Source organism: Cetorhinus maximus, chromosome 18 (genome assembly GCF_964194155.1).
Source record: "Cetorhinus maximus chromosome 18, sCetMax3.hap1.1, whole genome shotgun sequence".
Taxonomy (NCBI): domain Eukaryota; kingdom Metazoa; phylum Chordata; class Chondrichthyes; order Lamniformes; family Cetorhinidae; genus Cetorhinus; species Cetorhinus maximus.
Window position 1 is genome coordinate 17,762,931 of NC_135896.1, and position 12,011 is coordinate 17,774,941.

Below are 12,011 nucleotides of genomic sequence, written 5' to 3' on the forward strand. Positions count from 1 at the left end.
GGGCAGCAGACACATGGGAACACCACCACCTGGAAGTTCCCCTCCAAGCCACTCACCATGCTGACTTGGAAATATATCGCTGCTCCTTCACTGACGCTGGGTCAAAATTCTGAAACTCCATCCCTAACAGCACTATGGGTGTACCTACACCATAAGGACTGCAGCACTTCAAGAAGGCAGCTCACCATCATCTTCTCAAGGACAATTAGGGATTGACAATGAATGCTGGCCTAGCCAGCGATGCTCACATCCAATGAACGAATAAGAAAAATTGTCCAATAATGTAGTCCCTCACTTTCCCGACTAGATTTTCTGCATGTTGCACACTAAGATTGTAAGCTTGAATTGTATTTTGCATGGAACCTTATCAATCTGTCAACTGTAATAAACTGTCCCATTGGTGCACATTGCAAAGGGTTGCTTAAAGGTTAGCTGCAGTGTGTTTGATAATAATAGAAGAGGAACCATATAGAGTACAATCGTATTTCGATTGAGATGGTCACAAAGAGAAACGAACTAAAGCACATGTTACAATCAGGTATCTTTAAATCAGATAATGTAGGACTAAAGCTCTCCTAAATGGCAGGCCAGAGATTTCGGTTGGGATTTAACCTGGGACAGAAAACAAGCTAATCTCATAGGATTGCATCATGGCTGACAAAACCAACCCTCTTTCCAGTCTTTTCTCCTCATTTCTCCCCTTCAGGCACCGATCCAAGGAGGTATGCTGTTCCATGGGTGCCAGCTGTCTTTCTCCGAGGGCTTATTAACGTCTAAGTGTGTGTGGGAAGTGTTCCTCGATCCTGGAGAGCATCATAATGGAGCTTTGCTCTAATCCTCACCGAAGGTTTACTTATATCTACTTTCCAGTAAATAGCATTGGACAGTGAGCAGGAACCTTCACTCATTACTTTCTTTTCAAGGGGAGAGCTTTATTTAAGTTCACTCTTGAGTTATAGGCATCTCGATTGGCCATTATTGCCCAGTCCTAGTTACCCTGACAGTTTGGCATAGCTAAGTGACTTGCCAGGTAGTCACGAGTCAAGCATGTTGGCATGGGACTGGAGTCACATATAAGACAGACCTGGTTCAGGACAGCGGGTTTCCTTCCTTAAAGGACATCAGTGAAACAGTTGGGTTTTTAGAACAATCCAACAATTTAATGGTCACGCCAGCTTTTTATTTCAACTTTTTTAAAACTGAGTTCAAATTCTCAAATTGCTGAGATAGATTTTGCACTCACGTTCTTCAATCATTAGTTAAGGCCTCTAGATTGCTAATCCAGTAACATAATCACTACAGTACAATACCTATGAAACTATAATTGATCAGCACCAGGTTTAGTGTGGTATGTGTAGTTAGTCGGCTCGGATACTCTGGGATAAGTATATCAATGGTGAAAATGAGAAAATAACTACGATAGGCAGCTGAAACTTGGTGATAGATACTGCGGATGCTGGATATCTGAAAAACAGAAAACACTGGAAAATCTCAGCAGGTCTGGCAGCATCTGTGGAGAGAGAGAGTCAGAGTTAACATTTTGAGCCCGTATGACTCTTTTCCAGAGCTCAGAACGTTAACCCTGATTCTCTCCCCACAGATGCTGCCAGACCTGCTGAGTTTTTCCAGCAGTTTCTGTTTTTATTTCAGAAACTTGGCGATTTTCGATACTGCCAGGATAAACCACATTCTATACCAGGCGACTTCAATTTGTGGCTGCTGAGCTACCCAGTGAGACTCTGCTCATTATAGAGCCACAAATTAGAAATCAGCAAGTTAGAAATTTAAAAAAAAAATAGTAAGGGGAATGTCAGAAAGTTAGAAGGTTATAGTAGGTGTTAGTTAATTGAAATTTTGGTGGAGTTTTAACAAGCCATTCTACAAATCTGTGTTCTCAGTAGGAAGCCACATTCCCAGGGAGTTAGATCTTCCAGGTCACAATGTTGTCCTATCTTCAGCCTCTGCTTGCAGCTGAGATTATAGAATTACACTGCATGATTCTGGTAAAGCATTGAACATAAACCACTCTTGTACATTTAACACACATATGGTATAAAAAGAGATAACAGACTTATATGGTCAGGTCTGCTGCATAAACCTCAAATATAAAGTTTATTTATAATGTCATCTGGCCCTCCTCAATTGGGTGACTGCCTCACATCACAATCAGGATATCATTCAGTCGTTCATTATCTAAAATATTCTAGTAAGCACATCACAAAAGCCCATAGCCTGAGTCCCCACTTCATAAAATATATAATCTATGAACTGCTACATCATACTTCCTGAAATTATCCGCCATTAATGTTATTATGACAACTGAAAATACAGCTAACTCTTGTTTATGACATACACTGAAATATAAAACCTGCTTTGCATGAACATTTCACCATTCTCCATATAATAAATAACAATATCAGGTAGCATTTGGTTAATACAAGACAATAATACAACGTGAGACTGTGGAACATGAATGCTACAGCAAGGACATTGTTGGGCGCAGTTTATCAAATTATCTGTACCCCTTGATTGGAGTGATGTCTTACAATTCATTGAGTGGCACCCAGTAACCCCTTTGTAATTGCTCGCAGGTATGCATTGTCTCCTACACAATACTCCTGTCTATATTACAGTGACACGAAGAGATAAATAATTAGTGAGGGCGGGGGATGGGAATTTAGACGGGACAAAAAATATTGCAACAAAATGTGGCCATAAAATAAATTAGAGATTTCTAACTCCGTTGAAATCGTAGCTGTTTTAGAAACGGTACAAAAAAAATGGCAGCAAACTACAGACCTATATGGGGAGGGAAGGAATAGAAATCAGGACTGAGCAGGTTTAGATGCCTACTTGTAAATAAAAGTAATGTAGAACGTTTGCTGATGAATCATTCAAGACCTTCTGTATTTACTGAGCTGTAATAGCATTCATCATTCTTGCTAGAGTCAAGCATGTTGAGTAGCCTTTCATCTCCCTTTGAACGAACACTAATACCCTCTCCTTCCACCAGCTTCTCAATCGAACAGATTTCCACTTAATCAATCTAACAGCACCATTGTCCGACACAAACGAGCACAAAAAAAAACCCCACAGACTCAAGCCTTTTCGCCCCCCCTCTCCTCTTCTTCTTCTTCATCTCCCCTTAATTGTTTTTCACCTCTGAGGGATTAGTTTGGCCAGAGAGAGAAAGAGAGAGAGAGATGTCTCCAGCTCTGGGCCTTTTTGACATGTATTGCAAGGCTGCAAGTGAGCAAGCAGGGGCTGAGTTCTGACAAATTTGCATCTCTTTGAATGTGACGCTTGAGAAGCCGAGCCGTTAGATTAAATTTTGCCTGCTGGAAAATGAGCAAGCCGCTATCGTAGGTCTACTGGGAAGATCTTTATTCAGATTCTTGTTAGACTTGTTTATCAAGCTGACAGACTAGTCTTCTATGAGATAAAGGGCTTCTCCATCACTGGCCCTGACAGTGGTAAGACATGCAGGGAAATGAAAGAAGCAGGGAAAATATTATTAATAGATGCTGAGTTGATTTTCTTCTATTGCACGTCAAGAAGGAGCTGAGGCTTGATTGCAGCCTATGAAGTTCTGTCCAAAAAGAAGCTATTTTTCATTAAGTGATAGAAGGTCTTTCATGTTCTTGCTGAGTAGCTGAGATAAGTAATGCAGTCCTTTTTTAAAAAAGCCACTGATTTCCTATCAGTAAAGTACTGAAAGGCGGGACACAGCGTTCCTTCTCCAAGGTGCGGTAACCCCTTTTCCAATAATTTATTTGCCCATTCCAGGTCAGTCTTGTATATTTAGAAAAACCCTGCTATTTTGTTCGTCTCTAGGTGTGTACACAGGCTGATTTCCAAGTCAGACTGTCTGTAAATATATTACTGAGATAAAATGTTGGTAGCAAGTATAAGAGAAATGATGTAATAAATTTCAGAGAGAAATATAAACAGTGGACAATATTCCTTTACTAATCTCAGCCAGAAAAAGAAAGGCTTGAATATGCACTGAAGATTAATGCACCATTACTGAATATGTACCAAAACTGCGTGTAATTTTAATCAAAATGTGTTGGGGTTATAATATCGCTTCTGTTCTGGTGTTGGTCTTAAGACTGAATTACAGGACATTTAGGAGTGCAAGTACTTTGGACACTACTGCTAGTTAGTCCAGCTAGTTCTAAAGCAGTACAGATATGGAGTACAATATTACAGGTTATAAATTAGTGCAGACACAATGCACACATATTCTCGACAAATGCAGGTACTCTGTCTAATATACTACCAGGTACAAAGCGGTGCAGATATTAAACATCATATTACTAGGTATGAAGCTGTGCTAGGATTGTGTGTAATGTAGAATCATAAAATGTTACAGCACAGAATTAAGCCACTTGGTCCGTCGTGCCTGTGCCAGCTTTTCAGCTAGCCAATTAGTTCCACTCCTCTGCTCTAAACTTGTAAATTTTTCCTCGACCAGTATTTATCCAATTCGTTTTTGAAATTCATTATTGCATTTGCTTCCACGATTCTTTCAGGCAGTGCCTTCCAAATCATAACATCTCGCTGTGTGCGAACATACAAACATACAAACTAGGAGCAGGAGGAGGCCACTCGGCCCTTCAAGCCTGCTCCACCATTCAAAAAGATGATGGCTGATCTGATTGCAACCTCCTGCCTAACCCCAATAACCTTTCACCTTCTTGTTAATCAAGAATCTATCTAGTTCTGCCTTAAAAATATTCAAAGAACCTGCTTCCACTGCCTTTTGAGGAAGAGAGTTCCAAAGACTCACGAACCCCTGAGAGAAAAAATTTCTCTTCATCTCTGTCTTATATGAGCAACCTTTTATTTTTAAACCGTGATCCCTAGTTCTAGATTCTCCCACAAGAGGAAACATCCTCTCCACAGCCACCCCGGTCAAGACCCTTTAGGATCTTAAAGCTTTCGATCAAGTCACCTCTGATTCTTCTAAGCTCCAGTGGATACAAGCCTAACCTGTCCCACCCATTACTGGTATTAATCTGGTAAACCTACTCCAAACTGCATCTAATGCATTTACATCTTTCTTTAACTAAGGAGACCAATAATGTACACAATACTCCAGATATGGTCTCACCAATGCCCTGTACAACTGAAGCATAACCTCCCTACTTTTGTATTCAATTCCCCTCACAATAAGCGATAATGTTTTATTAGTTTTCCTAAAGATGTTTTTCCTCATGTTGTCTCTGATTCTTTTGCCAATTACCTTAAGTCTGTGTCCTCTGGTCACTGACCCTTCTGCCACTGGAAACAGTTGATCCTTATTTATTCTATCAAAGGCCTTCAATTTTTGAACACTCCTATCAAATCTCCCTTTAATCTCCTCTACCCTTAGAAGAGCAAACCAGCTTCTCCAGTCTTGGATGATCAGAGTTTGAAGAGAGTGGAGAGCATTTGAATGTATCTGGAGTTGACAAAAGCATGAATAAACCTGTTTGCAGCAGTTGGGTTGAGGCAGGTGTGGAGGTGGAGTCTCAGAGGTGAAAGTAGTCCTTCTTTTAATGTCAAAAGCTCACTTCAGGGTCAAACAGGACAACAAGGTTACAAACAGTCTGGCTCAAACTGAGGCAATGGACAAGAGGTGTTGGGAAAGCTGGGACGGCTGACTGTACCTTAGTTTTCTGAAAAGGTCAAGGAGGATGAGGAACGATCGCGTACCACCAGTCGCTGGAATTCCCTTCCTAAACATCTCTGCCTTGCTACTTCTCCACCTTCAAAAGCCACTTCAAACATCTTCAAACATGCCTACGGTCCCTCTCTCCCACCTCATCTCTCAATCCTCCCTGACGCCCTTGTTGAAAGCGTTAGGACATCCTGCTACATTAATGGGCACTGTATGAGTGCAGGTTGTTTTTCAGTTACTGTCAGGGCAAAAATAATTTTAATCTTCCAGAGACACTTTAAAGTAACACTACTGTCACAAAACTAGTATTCCTTCTACTTCTGAGAAAAACCTGTCAGAGAGATAAAAAGCCACCATTCAACAACTCACTCCTTAAAGGGACAAATTAATCCTGATCAGTCCACTCATTGTTATTAAATTTGCTGTGAGAATTTTTGGAGATGTTCCCTTAAACGTCATGCAGAAGATGAAAAGCAGAATTCCTTTGGGACAGGCATTTTTTTCATCATTATAGGAAATGTTATAACCATAAAATGCTCCATTTACTGATAATGCACCATTTTTACCTATTTTGCATAAATGCACTTTTAACAAATTGTCCAAACTGCAAAGAGGAATGTGAGTCACACTTTCTCTACAATTGTTTTGTCTAGGGAATTCAACCTGCCATGATGTGAATGCAAAAGCTTTAACTGAAGCTCTAAAGTTACTTTGTAAAGGCGAGCTCCACCCTAATTACAGTCAACCTATTCTCAGCGCCATTGACTAACTGATTGATTAATCACACCTGCTTGAACACTACGGGGCTGATTTTAACCCTGGACAGGTTTGGGCAGGCAAGAGTATAGCAAGTGTGAAATGCTTTTTTGTTGCAGAAAATGTCAGGCCTGGGGTATTTTAACTTCTGTTGCAGAAATGGAAACATGCACACTTTATTCGTGCAATTTCCAATGGGCCTCAAAGGCCTACATAAAGCTTAAAGGGACGTTGCACTCTGTTCCACCTGGCAACCTACATATGATCTAAGATAAAAGCAAAACACTTCGGATGCTGGAATTCTGAAACTAAAACAGAAAATGGTGGAAAAAATCAGCAGGTCTGGCAGCATCGGTGCAGAGAGAAACAGAGTTAACGTTTCGAGTCCGTATGACTCTTCTTCAGAGCTAAAGGGAAGTAGAAATGTGATGGAATTTATACTGTTTAAGAAGGATGGAGCAGGTGAAACTGGATAGAAGGTCAGTAATAGGCGGGGGGCTAAGGAGAGATTGACAAAGATGTCATGGACGCAAGACAAAGGGAGTGTTAATAGTAGTGGTGAAGATTAAAGAAGGTGCTGATAGTGGCATAAAGGTAAGAAAGCAGAATGTGTTAATGGCAGGACAAGGGTCAGCACTCTGTGAAAGAACAACATAGAAACAAGTGTCAGATGGCCCTATGGGGTGAGCGGGGTGGGGTGGAGGGGGGAGTGGGGGTGGGGGCAGAGGTGCTTGGGGAAAAGGATAAAAAAATGAATAAAAATAAATAAATAGGAAATAAAAATAAATGTGAAAAAAGGATTTAAAGAGGGGTGAAGATAGAGGAGCATAGGAAAGAAGCATTGTTTGTGCCTTTGTAACCCGCCCCACCACCCCCACAGGGCTATCTGACACTTGTTCCTATGTTGTTCTTTCACAGATTCACCCTTGTTCTACCATTAACACATTCCGCTTTCTTACCTTTATGCCACTATCAGCACCTTCTTTAGTCTTCACCACTACCATTAACACTCCTTTTGTCTTGCGTCCATGACATCTTTGTCAATCTCTCTTTAGCCCCCACCTATTACTGACCTTCTATCCGGCTTCACCTGCTCCATCCCTCTTAAACAGTATAAATTCCATCACATTTCTACTTCTCTTTTGCTCTGAAGGAGAGTCATTCAGACTCAAAACGTTAACTCTGTTTCTCTCTCCGCAGATGCTGCCAGACCTGCTGAGTTTTTCCACCATTTTCTGTTTTTGTTACAAATGACCTGCATGCCTGTGGCTGAGTGCCGCTTTACCTGGTGCTTCCAGCCAAATCAAGTCAGTTTGTGGAGACGATCCCACATGGTTTTACTCAGTAAATTGGCTTCTTGGATGTGGCTTCCAATCTGCCCAGTTAAATTCATGGCAAAGACTTTAATGCATTAAATGACCCATCTGCAGAATGGAGCCCCTGCCAATTTCCATCTGATGTACACCCCTAATCAGCACAAGATTGGAAGCATTTCCAGCTGAGTTTTGAAGTTTGTTGTGCGGTGAATCGCTTGTTGATTTCTTTCAGTCTCTCCCCAGAAAAGTTTTTTTTTTAGACGTTCATGAGATGTGGGCATCGCTGGCTGGGTCAGCATTTATTGTCCATACCTAATTGCGCTTGAGAACTGAATGGCTAGCTAGGCCATTTCACAGGGCATTTAAGAGTCAACTGTGTTATTGTGGTCACATGTAGACCAGACCAGGTAAGGATGGCATATTTCCTTCCCTAAAGGACATTACTGATCCAGATGGGTTTTTACAACAATCAGCAATGATTTCATTGTCGTCAGTAGACTTTTAATTCCAGATTTTTCACTGAATCCAAATTTCAACACTGAAACTATCTACTGAGTAAGCATGTCTTCAATTTTTTTCTCCCAGTGTGTAAGGTTTTGCATATATCTGTTAGAATTTTGCAATGATAGGACTAGAAAGGAGGTTCTGCTGAAAGAATTTGAACAGTTAGGAACTAAATTAAAAATCAGAACCTCCAAGGTAATAATCTCGGGATTACTACCTGAACCATGGGCAAACTGGCACAGAGTAAATAAAATCAAGGAGTTAAGTGCATGGCTCAAAGATTGGTGTGGAAGCAAAGGGTTTCAGCTCATGGGGCACTGAGGTAGAAGGGAACTGTTCCGGTGGGATGGGATTCAGTTGAACCATGCTGGGACCAGTGAATTGAATAACTAGGGCTGTAGAGAGGGCTTTAAACTAAATAGAGGGAAGGAGGATTCTGGAGAGGGGATAAGTAGGCTTACAAAGCAAAAGAATATGGCAGCATCGCAGGGCAGCTAGTTAGGTAATGATACCCAGAGTGTGACAGGAAGGGACAGTGTGTACAATCATAAAAAAACAGCAGAAAATAGGGTCAAAGGTGGAAAAAATGTTAAAAAGGCAAAATTAATGGGTCTTTACTTAAATGCACGTAGTATTCAGAACAAAATAAATGAATTAACGGCACAAATAGAGGTTAATGGGTATGATCGTATAGCCATTATGGAGACATAGGGCAGAATTTCCTGCCTGTGGTGTGGGCGGGCTCGACCCAATCTCTGGCGGGCGGGGAGCTGATGCCCGCTGGAGAATCGGGCCCCGCCGCCATTTTACGTGGGCGAGCCGATTAAGGCCTGCCCAGTGTGACGTCTGGCGGAAAGCGCTATGCCCTTCCTGTGCGGGCAGGGGGGATTCCCCAAAAGCAAGCATGTGCTCTTTTGCACATGCGCACGAAAGAGCGCACATCTCCCTGAGGCTAAGTGCTGCCTCAGGGAGATCACTTACACTCTGAAAAATGTTAAAAATAGAAGAAAAAAATTCCCTAACATGCCGTCCTCATGAGATGGGACATGTTCATTATATACCTACTAACTTTATTAAAATATTTAAAACCCTGCATGAAACCTCATCCCACCGCTGGATGAGGTTTCATGTTTTTTCTATTGCCCGCCGGGGCTCCTGGCCTGCCAACCTTAAGGTTGGATGGGCAGGTCCTTTAATTGTTTTAATGATTCTGTCAATGGCCTCAATTGAATTTCCCACTGAACACGGGAGTCTGAAACGCGCTGGGCGGGCCTTAATTGGCCCGCCCACGTAAAATGGCCACTATCCTCGTGGCCTAACATGCCATGGCATCGCTGCTGCACATCCAAAGACTTATTGCGTCTTAGGAGGGTTTGTACCTCCACCACCCTTTCAGCCAGTGCATCCCACATTACTCTGTCCAAAAGGTCCTCAGCACCTCACCTGTCAACCTCATGACACGCAACTGAAATAAATGCCACCACATTAGTCATCCCTGCGTCAAGGAGAAATGTTGCCTTCTGTCCACCCAGTCTATGCCCCTCATAACGGTATGAAGGTTAATAATGTGACCTGTCAATCTCCTGTGCTCCACGGCAAATGTCGCAAGTGTTTGCAATGTTTCCTCATAACTCCAACTCTCCAGGCCAGCATGCATCCAGGTCAGGAACCCCTGCACTCTCCTCACTCCAATGCCATCCCTCCGATGAAGCGCAGGTCATAAGTGAACGCAGAAGTGTAGATTTGGCCTCGACAGTGTTTTCTGCACTTGCAACATGACCTCCCTTTTCCTACATTCTATTCCTCGGCTAATAAAGGCAAGTCTGGCTTTGACCTTGTTAAACACCTTATGTTCCTGTTCTGCTACCTTAACGGGTCTGCCCAGCAAAGTCCCTGTAATCGTCGTGACTTTCCACAGTCCTACCATTACTCATGTATTCCCGCACCTTGCTTGTCTTGCCCAAGTGCTTAACCTCACACTTATCCACATAACATGCCATGTAGCATTCCTTAGGCCATCTGACCAGCCTGTCTGTTTGCACGTGTAATGTTGGGGCCTCCTCTTGACTATTTACCACCCCACCAATGTTCGTCTCCTTAGGTTCTTGAAGGTTGAGCGCATTATGAGCCTGGAGGGGAAAGGGATGAAAGGTGTTTCTGACTGAACACTAACTGATGCACTGTCCTTGTTGTTATTTCAGCATCACCACCACATGGCCGCCAGGAGGACGTCCAGAGCACCCCCTTCCACACCTGAGGGGCATCACTTGCAACTTGCGTCACATCCTTTCAGCGAGCCAGGCAACAGCGCAGTGACAAACACTTCAGTGGGGATTATGACACCGGCTAGGTGGAGAGGGCACTTCACAAACGCTGGAGGAGATGGCACGGACAGAGAATGCCAGTGGCGCCAGCAGCCGGAGGACTGCAGGGGACCAGGCACATGCTGAGTCAGGCAGTGATGATGTGCCTCTGGAGATGTCAACCATGCAGCAGCTGCAGGACAAGCGGCAGGGTGCGCGGGAGCACCTGGCAGGGTTGCATGAGAGTGTGCTTCAGTTGGTCTCTGTGGTGGAGGAATCCAGGCAGAGTGTCAGTGAAGGCATGAACATCAGGACAGAGCTTCAGGCTTCCTCCACTGAGAGATTGGCCATTCTCATGGAGAGGGGCTTCGATCGGATGGAGACTCTTCTGATTGGGTTACGCTCTGACCTGCAAACCCTCACAGCGCTAATGGCCATGGGTGGTCATTCCCAATGTGAGAGATGTTCTGGGCACCAAGTGTCGCCGCTCGGTGCCCATCCATCTGCGGTGAGCAGGGAGGTCCAATGTGACCTCATGTCGGCGCAGCAGCTGCCTGTCATTGCTGTGAGCTCCTCTCAGGGCGCTCCGGATGAGGGCAGCAGCTTCTCCGCCCCTCTGCCAGTGACCGTTGCATCCGTTGAGGCTGCGACAACTGGGGACGTGTCCTCCCAGGTGGGGCCATCACAGGCTCCACGGGCCAGAGGACGCCCGCCAAGGTCATCGAGACCAACAGGACAGCAGAGTCAGCAGGCTGTCTCACAAGCCACTCCGAGCGATGGGGCGGTACCTAGACGCAGCACCCGCAAACAAAAGCATAAGGCACGTTAGGCACTCAACGGGTATGTCACTGGTGATTTTGTGTTGGCTCTAGATTAGGTAATATATCATTACGTACGTCAGAGCGATGTTTGTTGTTTATTTTGCTGGCAACAAAGTCCACTTTTCTGACCATGGCTGAGGGTGTTTCCTTTGTGCTGCATTTGTATGTTTCACAGACATATCATGAGTGTTTGAGTGGACATTGATGTTTCTGTACTAAGCCCTTAGTTGCAGCTGATAAGGTGGAAGATGTAGCACCTAAGTGCCACGTGTGGAAGCGCCAGGCAATGCTGTTCCTGCTGATCCATGTGTGTGGAGCTAGCTGAAGGTTCGTTGAATTAAATTGTCCCGGGTGTCCCTGCCTCCTTGGTGTGGTAGCGGGTCGGCGTGCTGCCCCTCATCATCGCCCTGTGCTTCCTCATCCTCTGAGCCACTGCTGGATTCATCATGTGTGTCAAGGTCTTCATCGTCAACTGCATCCCCCCTTTCCAGCGCAAGATTGTGCAGAGCGCAGCATGCTACCACTATCACAGAGACGCGATCTGGGGGGTACTGGAGTGCGTCCCCTGAGCGGTCCAGGCAACGAAAGCGCATCTTGAGAAGACCGATGGCTCTCTCCACCACAGCCCTCGTGGTGCCGTGGCTCC